The sequence below is a fragment of the Bacillus rossius genome, chromosome 14 (genome assembly GCF_032445375.1).
Source record: "Bacillus rossius redtenbacheri isolate Brsri chromosome 14, Brsri_v3, whole genome shotgun sequence".
Taxonomy (NCBI): Eukaryota; Metazoa; Arthropoda; class Insecta; order Phasmatodea; family Bacillidae; genus Bacillus; species Bacillus rossius.
The window spans coordinates 33,485,692-33,497,479 of NC_086341.1; the positions used below are offsets into that span (position 1 = coordinate 33,485,692).

The following is an 11,788-nucleotide window of genomic DNA, read 5'->3' on the forward strand; positions in this document are numbered from 1 at the left end:
AAGAGTTTACTTGAGGAGAGGATTACGGAATTTTAGTCTATAGTGGAGGAAGTCTTTGAGATTTTTTTTTTGACGTAACAGATGTTTATTTGAGGATACTTGTAAGGATAAAGTTTATAGTGATAAGTTGTTTTAAGTCGTTGAATTTATTGTAGATTTATATCGGGGATTATTACGTGAGGAGAATACGTTATAAGTTAAATGCTTATTAGAGATAATGCAAGTGGTTTAATTTAATTGAAGTTCATTTTAAGATTGTAGGTTAAGAGAATTATAATTTAAAATAAAGTTTTTTGTCGTAAATAGGAATTATTTTCAAGAGAAGTTTGTTTTGTTTTCGTGCGCGTAGGAGACGAGACGTACGAATTAAATCAGTCGAGGGAAGGATAAACGTTAGAAAGGAATTAAAGAGAAAACGAGAGTTTATGTAAAAGAGAGTTATAGAATTTATAGTGATGTTTTGTTTTAATTAGAAAAATGTTGAGAGTTGTTTCAGAACGACACGTCAGTGGACGTGGCAGAATGAACACGTGACGGGGAGGTGCTGAGACCTAGCGGAGAACGGAGGAACCGCAAGCGAGGGTTGGCGCACCTGATGGAATTCGGTGACGTCACGAGCACGTACAGAGACGTGGACGGCCGTGACCTTGTTTTGATCAGCTGTACGGTAACTTAGCGATAAGAAAATAGACTATTGGTTAAATAAATTTAAATTTAAGTGTGTTTTAGGAGAAGAGGAACTTTCAGTATGTAAGTAATTTAATTTAAGAAGTGTATGATGTATAGGCTAGAAGTGTTTCGTTGTAAGTTGTTTATGTTTTTGTTAGTTAAATTCTACCTCGGTTTTAAAAATATTTTTTTGGGATTTGTAAACATTATTAAGGAGGTACACTATAAAATCGATAAGCATTGAGAAAACTGGGAAGGCTAGATTTTGTGTGTAGAGGGAATTTACTCCAAAAGAACAGAGAGACAAAATTAATGTTTTCATTAGGGCGAGGGACCCTAAGGTGAGGCGTTGTGTCCCTGGGAAGAAAGGGAATTGTAGCGCAGACCATAGGAGATGGGCTGACTACGGAATTAAGGGTCAGGAGAATCCTGAGAGTTGTGAGTAGTTTGGGGCAGGAGTTCCCCATGGTAGTACCGAAGTGGCTATCCTGTATGGGATAGGGTACCATTTCAATGAAGTTTGTTGGTGGGGTTAGAGCCCCCTGTGTAGTGGGCCTATAGCAGATAGGCACTACAGTGAATTTGGTTATTTTGTGAGGTAAATTCCCTGGAGGTTAAGTAAGATTGGATTCAGTTAGGAAGGAGGGAAATGAGAAACATTGCTGTAGAGAGTTAGTGTACTTGCCTAATGTGAAATTGAATGTTACTAAATTAATTAATGAGAAAGTTTTTCTGGTCAAATAATAATGGAAGGGAATTAATTAATTTTTTTGAGTAAGGTGTTTTAAGTAATGAAATAAAATAATGTGAAGTAATTTGAATAATTGGGGAGGAATTTCTTTAAGAGTTTAGATAATTGTTTTTGAATTTATTGAGATATTCAGCCAGTGGAGTTTGAGTGTGAGAGATACAGTGAGATTTTAAGGAAATCGGTTGTTTATTAATTAGGACAAATGAGATTTTTTGATTAAGAGTCAGTAAGCATAGTTAAATTTACGACATAATATTTGTTGACAGTTTACAGTTATTAAGGAGAAAACAGAGTAATCTATTTATTTTTATTTTAAGGGTTTGAAGATAAGATTATGAATTTTTTTTTTTGAAAGTTTCTTGGGCATGTTTGAATAATTTTTATTTGGATTTTAAGAAATTACAGAGAAAATTTAATTGATTTACATTAGTTTGGAAGTATGGAGGTTTAGTGTTCGATTAGCCCTAACTTGATGGTCGGATCCCAAAAGAATGCCGTAAAACCGATAGCCAATTGAGAGGAATGCGGTAGGCGCTTGTGTAGAGAGGGGTTGTGGGAAAACTCCTTGGGACTGATGGCAGATCAGGGGCCCTAAATAGTGTGTGATGCTGTAAAACCAGTGCAGAGAAAGCCTGGTATGCTTAAATTTTTGGGCACAGGTTATGTAAACCTGGGGTTCCATGGGATTTAGTCATGTTAGCTGCTGTGAGACATTAAGATTTCCAGGCTCCATAGTAAATTCAATGTAAATTTTTGTTTTCTTAAAATAATAAATTTGTTTTTAATTTATTTGAGATATTTGATTTGGAACAGTGAATACAGACCCCGAGGAATAAGAGTTATGCTGTGAGAGGAGAAGGTGGTAGGCCTAAAGGGTACAGGCACCACAGAGGTTATTTGTATTGCATAATTTAAATATAAGGAAACTTGAGAATTTGAAATTTTGTTGTTGGTTTGTACACCCATAAGAAGAGTATAGGCAGAATTTTTATTGTTATGAGATGTCTAATTTAATTGAAAAGAAGAAAGTTTAAAGATGCAAGGTAACATTATTATTGTAATAATTGAAAGAGATTAAGAGGTAGAGAGAAATAGGCAGTTTTTGTTTGTAAGTACTAAAGTTTACATATAGAAATTTAGTAACTAAGAATGAATAATAAGTTAAGTCTAGTGTAAAAGTTTTTTTTTAAGTTTGTTAAGTTAAGAGTCATAAGTAAATTTTTTTTGAGAGAGAATGTCTTTGATAGGAAGTATTAGAAACTTATGGGAAGTTTAGGGTAACATAAATAATGTAGGTAATGAATAATAAATAGATGGTAGGTCTTAAGTTAGGATTAACATTTGAAGCAGAATTTAATTAAGAAGAAGGAAAATAAATAGGCCTAATGAAAAGAACAAAAAAAGGATTTTATGGTAAAGCATTTTTTTTAAGTAATAAACAATGAATAATAATGTTGTTTCAGGGTAATGTGTACTAATAATACAATTTTTTTTTTAGGACCAAAGAACAGGAATTATGTAATTTAAATTAACATGTATTTTTGAAACTGTTACAGATTCCTTAAGATGAGCTGAGCAGCAGTCCAGTTTACAAGATGACAAGAGTTCGAGAGACAAGATACAAGATCACTGAAACAAGAGCCAAGACTGAAGATTCAAGAGAAGAGAAAGCTGGCAGCCATGGACTTACAAGTGGAGATTAATAAGGTCATGTAAAGTTTTATTTTTTTTATGGAAGACAGTAACTGGAGTTTTTTTTTGTTATAAACATTATTTACAGAACTTTTTAGGTTATAGTAATGTAATGGAACTAGTGAGTTGTGGTAGCTGTCAAAAAGAACTAATACCTTAAGTTTAATTTTTAAAGTTAATTTTCTTAATTTACAGAGGGATTAGTAGTTTTTTTTAAACCTTATTTAGGTTGGAATTTAAATACAATAGCTTATTATAAATGTGTACGAACAGTTCAAGTTCACAGTACTGATAGGTAGGTCAGATGATCTTATTGATTTTGATGATTTGTTGTTTTGAGTTGATTTTTAGGTGTTGTGAATTAGACAATGAAATAGTTCTGAAAACTTAAATTATTTCAAGCTAAGAAATAGTAAAGTTAATTGTAACTCAAAGGACACCAGAATTTAATTTTTTTTTTGAATTAGTAATGTTTGAAAATTTTATACTTTACAAGAAAGGTTATAAACAAACAGATCGGATGGAACAAGGATGCAGTAAATCACAATTTCATTTAGAATTATTGATTAGCTTTTGAGGTTATGAAGTAAAAGTAATTATAATTTAAAAGTTTGAATAAAAAAATGTTTTTTTTTATTTGTTTGAAATAGAAAGTTTAAAAGTTAATTAGTCATGATCTAGGTGGGTGATGGGGTGGGAATTGGCCACTCTTTTTCCCTATAACCTCCCTAACATGGCCTTCTATTACATCTAACAGAAAAAAAAAAGAAGAAAAAGAAGACTTATTATTAGTTAGAATGTTTTTTTATGAAGATACCTGATGAACTTTTTTTTTATTGTTGGGAAGAATAGTAGCAAGATTAATCAGATGTTTTACTCAGAAGAAGAAGAAGAAGAAGATAAAGCAGTTTTATGACTCGACAAGCCAGAGATTGGTGTTTCCCCTCTGCGCTCCTATTGACTACGTTGTTTACTCTCATGGGATAGCTGGTTCGGCACCATGGAGAGAGATTGGTGGGCATTGTGGTTGCCCCCAGAAGAAAAGAAGAGTAGAAGAGGTTATGGGTGGGTCATGTGAACTGACCTTCAACCCAGTTACTTCGTGGGGACTATTTGCTGTATAGAGAAGATCAAGACTCAAGAGTTAGGGAAAATTATTGGAGGTCATGTTTCCCTTCCTTAAGTTTTTCCTATCAAATTATTTGCCTGATTAGATTATGCTAAGGGTGGGATACTTTATGTTAGCAGTTGAATTAATTAATTTTATTTTTTTGTGTGTTTGCATCCTTGCCCATCGATTGCAGTTTAGTAGTTAGTTTTGTATTTGTCAGGCGTGATGGTAATGCCTGTTGATGATGTTTCAGAATTGTAATCTGTTCGTGATGAGGATGGCACAACTCCGAAGCAGATGTGGGGAGAAGTTGTGAGCTGCCCTGGAAGCCAGTCCAGTAGCTGTTGGAGTTGAGTGGTGTTTGCTGATGGCCAGCCCAGGGAGCTACTCTTCTCGACAACACTGACTTCGAGGAGTTGCACCAACCTTCACGAGATAAGAGTTTAATTAATTGAAACACTGTAAGGACACTTAATTTTTTTTGAAGAACGAAAGAAGTATGGTAATAAACGGAAACCGAAAAAAAAAAATAATAATAATTATCAAGAATTTGCACATTGTTTAACGAATACTGAGAAACTAAGAACAGTAATTTAATTTGTAAAGAGAGCTTCACTAACAGAACAATTTTTTTAGAATTGAGAACTCGAGCCTCTGAAGGTTCCTGTGAGAACAAACCAGATAAAAGTTTTACATTTAATTTTATGAATACTTGTTGTTTTAAAATAAATCTTATGCAGAATCTAGATGTATGTTCAGACAGCAAGGAACTAAGAAAATTATTATTTTTGTGAAATGAGGAATTTATAGTTATGGTTTAATGGAAAAAGACAATTTGTAATTTTGAGGTAGCTCGATGGGGCTCGAGCTCTGTGAGGGGAGGGTTATGTCGCGGGTTGAAATTTTGCAGGGTTGTTGAAATCAAATTTAGGGACTTTACTGACGGGACTCTGGGCTGGCTGCTCTGTTCACTCGTCAGCGCAAGTGGCGTGACCATGTAATTGGGGCACGGGGCCGGCGCGGCGCGCTGCGGGCTTGCAGAATTTTGTTTGTTTGTTTGGCCGCACGCTGGCGCAGCCACGGGCCGCAGTTACTGGGGCGCGCTGTCGTAACAAGCCGCGCGGTGTGGCCTGCACATTGGGGTAGAGGGGGGGCAGTCTTCCCAGATGTTCTAGTTAGTTGTTTAGTAAATTTGACTTCAATAACGAGCTTTTGTTATGGTAGGCGCGGCAGGGCGCGCGAATTTAAGCGCAAGTGATTGGTGACTCGGGGCTCACTCAGGCGGAGGCTATGCGTCTCACCTGTGGTCACGAGTTGTTAGTTCGTTCGTGATGTAGGAATTCAGGCTCACTCAGGCGGAGGCTATGCGTCTCACCTGTGGTCACGAGTTGTTAGTTCGTTCGTGATGTAGGAATTCAAGCTTTCGGGCGGAAGCTATGGTCGACGCCAGAGGCCACGAGTCGTTTAATTTAAGTTAGGTCATAATGTAGTCGTCAAGCTTTCGGGCGGAGGCTATGGCCCTCGTCAGGGGTCACGCGTCATAGTTTTTAAAATGTAATGTTCGTTCGGGATTTCAAGGGCAGGAGAGGCCCCTACGTTATTTTTTTAAAGTAATCGATCAAGAAAGGCTTTTCGGAAAATGTGAGTATGGACTTATCTTTGTTTTAATTTTAAGTATTAATTATGATTTGAGGTATTCGGAAGGACTAGGGAAGTGTTTAGTGAAGTTCTCTCATTCTCTCTCTTGTAAGGTCGTTCAATCGTTAAGGAAGTAAAGAGATTATTGTTTTAAATTGTAATCCCGCTATTTAAATGTTCTTTAAAATGATGTTGAGTATTTGACTTTAAGAATAAAATAATTTTAATTAAGTATTATGTTATTTTGCAAAATCTCCTTAGTTCAGCTCTCACCAGACATCCTGTACGGGATGACGAACCTATGATCCTAGGTACAGTAAAGTATTTTATGAAGTTAAGACTAGTTGATGCCAAGCGAGTTGTTTCTATGTAAAGAGCTACGATTCTCGCCCCCCCCTCTGAAGGGTGCACGTGACAATATATTAAAAAAATATATTTTAATGATTCCTTGGCAAACATTTAGTATTTTTATTAATTAATTCAGCTTCTCTCAATATTTCAAGTAGGGAGGATATCTCGTCCAAATGCATATAGTTTCCTGCACATTCAAATGCCTTGCAGTCTGCCCACAAGTCGATTTGATTTGTACCACTATGCTTACTCGGTCTCTTCTGATACCATAATTTTTATACTTTTACTATCATTATTATGGCATTTGCTTTAATCGTCTGCTTTATCATTAGCCTCATAGTATTCATCATCATAGAAGCCATCATTATTAACAACATACAATGCCTTCTTTATCCATATTACAGTAATGTTTCAAAATCTTTGACTCTGAAGTTTGCATATCGTCTCTAACCATCCTTGATGAGTGGCGATCATTTTCCAAAGTTTGGGGAGTGTATTATAAATAGGCCTGAATGAATTGTGACTTTTAAAATAAATGCTACTTCCACTGCTTTCTGGCTTCCTTAAACCTTGAACTTCCTTCAATTTAAGTACCTTGTCGATATCAGAAGAGATATGGTCATAATCACATCAATTACTAGGAAAATCAATTTTATAATACACATACTCTTTGTTAGCACATTAGATTAAAAGGTTTTCTCTATCCAGTAACTGAGCATATCTTTACAAGTCCTGACATCCATTTTTAAGTTCTCTCTTCATGTAAACGACCTGCCACACCTATCACAAGTTATCATTTCGTGTAATGGAATTCAAACACAATCATAAATCTCATGTTTCCAACAAGATAGTTTTTTTTAAATTACTTAATAATATAGTTCAACTTGTCAATATCAATATGTGGATTTGTTATTTGCTCTAAACATTCAGTTATGAATGAAAGGTTTCTAAACTCTATTTTATTTCAAATGAATTTTTTTTGTAATTCCATTATTTAAAGACAATTCTCCATTTAAAAAGAAACAGGGTCCGGTTTTTTACCAACAGAAGTCGCTTCATGTCATGTAATAGTGAGCATTCGAGTTTGTTACACTCTGTTTCTACATAAGTGTAACGTAAATGTCTCCCTGTAATCATTTTGGGAGACTGTGGATCTTTAGTTTCAAAATAATAAATAACAACTAATGCAGGTTCGTCTATAACTGTGCCTCTATTTATTTTTCTATCATAGTTAATTAAACAAAAGTAAACAAATTTTCTTAATGATCACTAGTTGGTTTGATAAAGGAGTTAATTCCTTCAAATATATGATTGGAATAATACATTAGAAGTTACAATTTATAATAAATAGTTAAATACCTTTATAAGCTAAAATTTTATAATAGGGCCAGCCCGTGCCAAATTATTAAGAGGTGCCTTACACCATAGTTAAATATAACAATAAACAATCCCACAGTGATAATTATTAGCAAATAGCATAATTAAAGTCCTGCACTTCCCACTTTAGCTATCACATATATAGTACAATTAGATGGAACTTAGAAATTGCGTTGCACTGGCACGCTGTAAAAGTTGCGGGGAATTTGGAAGTCGTATAATTGGAACTTGCTGGTCGGGAGTGATACATCATACTGTAGCCGGGCTGCCAGGTGGCTCCTCAGTAGTTTCTGGTTAACGAATACGAGGAAAAGCATTTGGCCGCAATTTCGGCGCCAGCTCTGGGACTCTGGGATACCAATTCTTGGACCCTGTCTGTGAACAAGCCAAATCCAAAAAAAATTAGACCTGCACCACAGCCAGCCGTTAGATGGGCAAAAATACTCACATAAATGGGGATCGTCGGGGTAGAAAAAAAGGGCGTAGAAAACTTACCAAAACAAGGTGTTGCTCAGGAGTGGTCCCACCGGGATGGGCGCGTGATCCTGACCGCAACAAGCACGCTAGATGCGGCACTCATAATTTAGATTTATTAAAATTTAGCAAAATATAAAAGTTTCTACATTGAAACACAGACTGACTAATTACTGTCTAAGAACTTAGGGATAACATCCCTTGACTAGACGACTACATCCTAGTGGACTTGTTGAAGTTGAATCTTGCTGAGCTCTGGCCGAAAAACAAATTAGTCATTCTGACTTCGCACCAAGAAGTCCCCGGGGGTCGGTGTGACGCTTAATCATAAAAAGGGGCTTGATTTAGAAAGAAAAGGGGGGGGGGGGTACTTCGTCTTCAGGGCCGAAAGGTTCCGAAGATGTCCGAAGGAGGGATCGAGAAATACTGACTTCGATATCTCGACACTGGTGTTAGTGCCCGATCGCAGCGCGATTAATTGGGGAGTGGTCTAAAAAAGAGAATAAATCGACTCGCGCATGTCACAAGAGACTAATTCAAAAGCATGGGGCTCATGGAGGAGATTGGTGTAGGGCTCTCTTGGCTTGAAAAAGAAAGCCAGGAAAATGTTGGTTGTGGGAGCACTAAGGGGCAGGCTGAGCTTGACAACCACTCGGAGTAGTTGCTAATTTCGCCACTAGAGGTCAGGGATGGTACATTAGAACACTTGTGTCCAGACCTTGAGATAGGCCATCGATGGCCGGGGTTAAACACTGGTCAATGCTCTGGGTAGGGATTCGTAGAAAAGAGGGTAGGGAGAATGATGGTTCATGAGAAATGTCTTACCCGGAGCACCTATAAGTGCTCGGGAGCCCTGGAACCGTAGAACAGAACATGACATTAAGTGCTCACCTCAGGTGAGCTCTAAGAAACTGGCTGCTCTGTGAAGTTGCAGCCACAAGCAGTTCTAGTCACGACAGGCGGAGTGAATTTCAATCGCTGGCCGTGCACTGGGGCGAGAAAAATACGAGAGACGAAATAGCTAGCCTCGCAGATGGTTGGCAAAAATCAGATCCGGCGCTGGGAACCAATTGGGGAACTAGCCTGGCAAAGATTAAATGGGAGTTTAGAGTGAGTGGAAAAAGTTTGAGTTTTAGCCACAAAATTACTTATAAAATAATAATTTAAAAATTATAATTTACAATTGTGCCAAAAATGCTAATTGGCAGCACAAGTTAAAAATGCAAAGGTTTTTCAAATCAAACATTTAAAGATTCAAATTTTCATAATTTGTTGTGATGTAAAATCAGTCACTGTTACATGCAGGATGCTCTCTCAGTCTCGCAATAGGAGGGCTTTACTAGGTTTCAAGTAGGTGAGGCATTGACTTACACATAATATTTATTGTATGAGAGATATTCTTAACTGTACTTAGGGATAGGGAACAACTGGGTAACACATTAATTTTTTTTATTGTTTGCCACTTGATTAATATATAAGTGCTGAATAATTATCAACAATTCAAAAAACACAAAAAAAAACGTACCAAGCTAGATATAAAAAAAAAATTAAAGGAAATTTTTTTCTCTAGAATAACTGAGATCACTCAAAGAACACCAAAAGAATTCTCGCAAGGCTTTCTCTGTGAATATATCAACACTTATACTTGCATATACAACTTTAAGTCATTGTGCGCATGTGCACATTTAACATAGTATCTGTGCTTAGAAAAAATGTTTTGTTCATTTAAATACCATACATAACCATATTCTTAATCTTTTAGAGCAAGGAAGCATTCTAAGAAAGTTTGAGGAGACAGTTGTACTTACGAACATCCTTCAGTGTCTTGACAGGTGCTGCTTACTATGCATTAACAAGTGTACTAGTTAAAGGTTTACACATATAGTGAAGGAAAAGCTTATGAAAAGCCAGCAATTAATTAAATTCATATTTTCAAGTGGAAATATTAATAAATATCGCTGTTGGAATGAGATCCAAAATAGCTGCAACATTAGTGAAACCGTCAGAGATCATACACTCCTATAGGACTCCTCAGATACGTATGTAAAAAAGGTGGAACTTTAAAGGAGCCCCCGTATGATGAAGTAAGTAACTATTCCACTAAAGAATGAATAGCAATATAAAGGAGGTGATAATGTTGTAAGACGCTTGAACCCTATTCCATAATATTAGAAGTTTTAATACCAGTGTGGCCACACTGATTTATGTTTTATTTCGTATCCTCTAAATCACTCCGAGGAAATGTCAGAATTGTTCCTTGTAACAACTTATTCCTTCCAAGAATACCTTATTTGTGTTGGTTATGTCACTGAAATTCTGTTATTCTTACTTTCATCAGTTCTGTATATTCAATTATTTTTAACATTTCAATTGAAACTTTACATAAAAATTATCAATTAAAACTTATATTTTATTTAGACCAACTTCACTTCAAGAAAATTCATTAAACTTCATGCTTTAATTCAATTGTTTGGATATAAGAATTTGTTCCGCTTATCGGCCATTTTATTATTAAATTTTCACTAGAAATTACTGCAATTCACACAACAGGTTCACTGGTGGCAGTTGGATTAAAATTGAAGCAGTATTCAAGAACGCGATTTTTTATTTTGATTGAAAATGGGTCCTTCGTGGCCGTTATGGGAAGGTAGCTTTTTGACGCGGCTGTTTACATTGTACGTTTTTTGGCCTAATACCTCTGTTCATCACCGCATAACGTAAAGCTTTATTGTTTGTTTTCTTTTATTTGACATTTTAAATTTAATAGAGAACTTTTTATTCACTGTAAATGTGTAATGCTGAAAAATAAAAACAAAAAGTAACAGAAGATTTTTTTCAAAAATATTTCACTCTATATGGGAATTTATAATATCGTGATGAAAATAATATTACAGTAGTTTTATTACAGCCTTTTAAATAAAAATGATGTTACCGAAATTTAATAATTACATAAACAGAAAATATATACAATTAATGTCATTCTTTAACGGTTTTTGAAAAAGGTTTTCTATTATAAAAATATTTTATTCATTAAGCAAAGCGAGAGGATAACATTTGATTGACCCTCTGCATATTTTATCAGTTGGAGGTAAAACATAAACAATATTTACACTGCATTACTTTGCTTTGATTTTATCACTTAACTTTTTGTTTGAATTTAATAATTGCTAAAACTCACGGCCAGCTTATATCAATACTTAAATTTGCATTAACAAAGCACAACTCAAAATAATATCAAAAATTATTTGGTAAAACGAAGAAACACTGTACTGTTAACATTAACGATGTAACAAGTTAACTTTGATACTTGTAGCAGCAAAGGTTTATGTAAGAAAACCTTTTAAATTTTATTTTCGCTATTTTATCATGGATTTCATAAAACACATAAATCAAAAGTATTTTTATATTAAAGACAATTAAATCTTTTTGGCTGATGTAACTACATTAGAGCATATTCCGATATAAATTCCAGTGTTATATTAGTTATTTTGTAAACTGCTACAAATCAAAAACAATTTTAAATATGTTAACACCAGAAACGTGTTAAATAGCAATTTTGTATATTTATATATATAAAAAATTAATTTATTATTTAAATTTTCAACTGCTCTAAAAAGATTACCCGTAAATATTATTAGACAAAAATGAACATATTAAATTGTTATCTAAAAACATCAGTGTGTTAATAAATTCATCATACACTGTAGACGGTAAAAATAAATATA

At 34.9% G+C, this 11,788-nt stretch overlaps 1 long non-coding RNA gene across 1 annotated transcript; it reads left to right on the forward strand.

Moving 5' to 3' along the window:
- The first annotated feature begins 591 nt into the window (after positions 1-591).
- LOC134538764 (uncharacterized) lies at positions 592-3,888 on the forward strand. Its single transcript, XR_010076210.1, has 2 exons — positions 592-750; positions 2,977-3,888. It is a non-coding gene; the product is annotated as an uncharacterized LOC134538764 (long non-coding RNA).
- Positions 3,889-11,788: the final 7,900 nt, after the last annotated feature.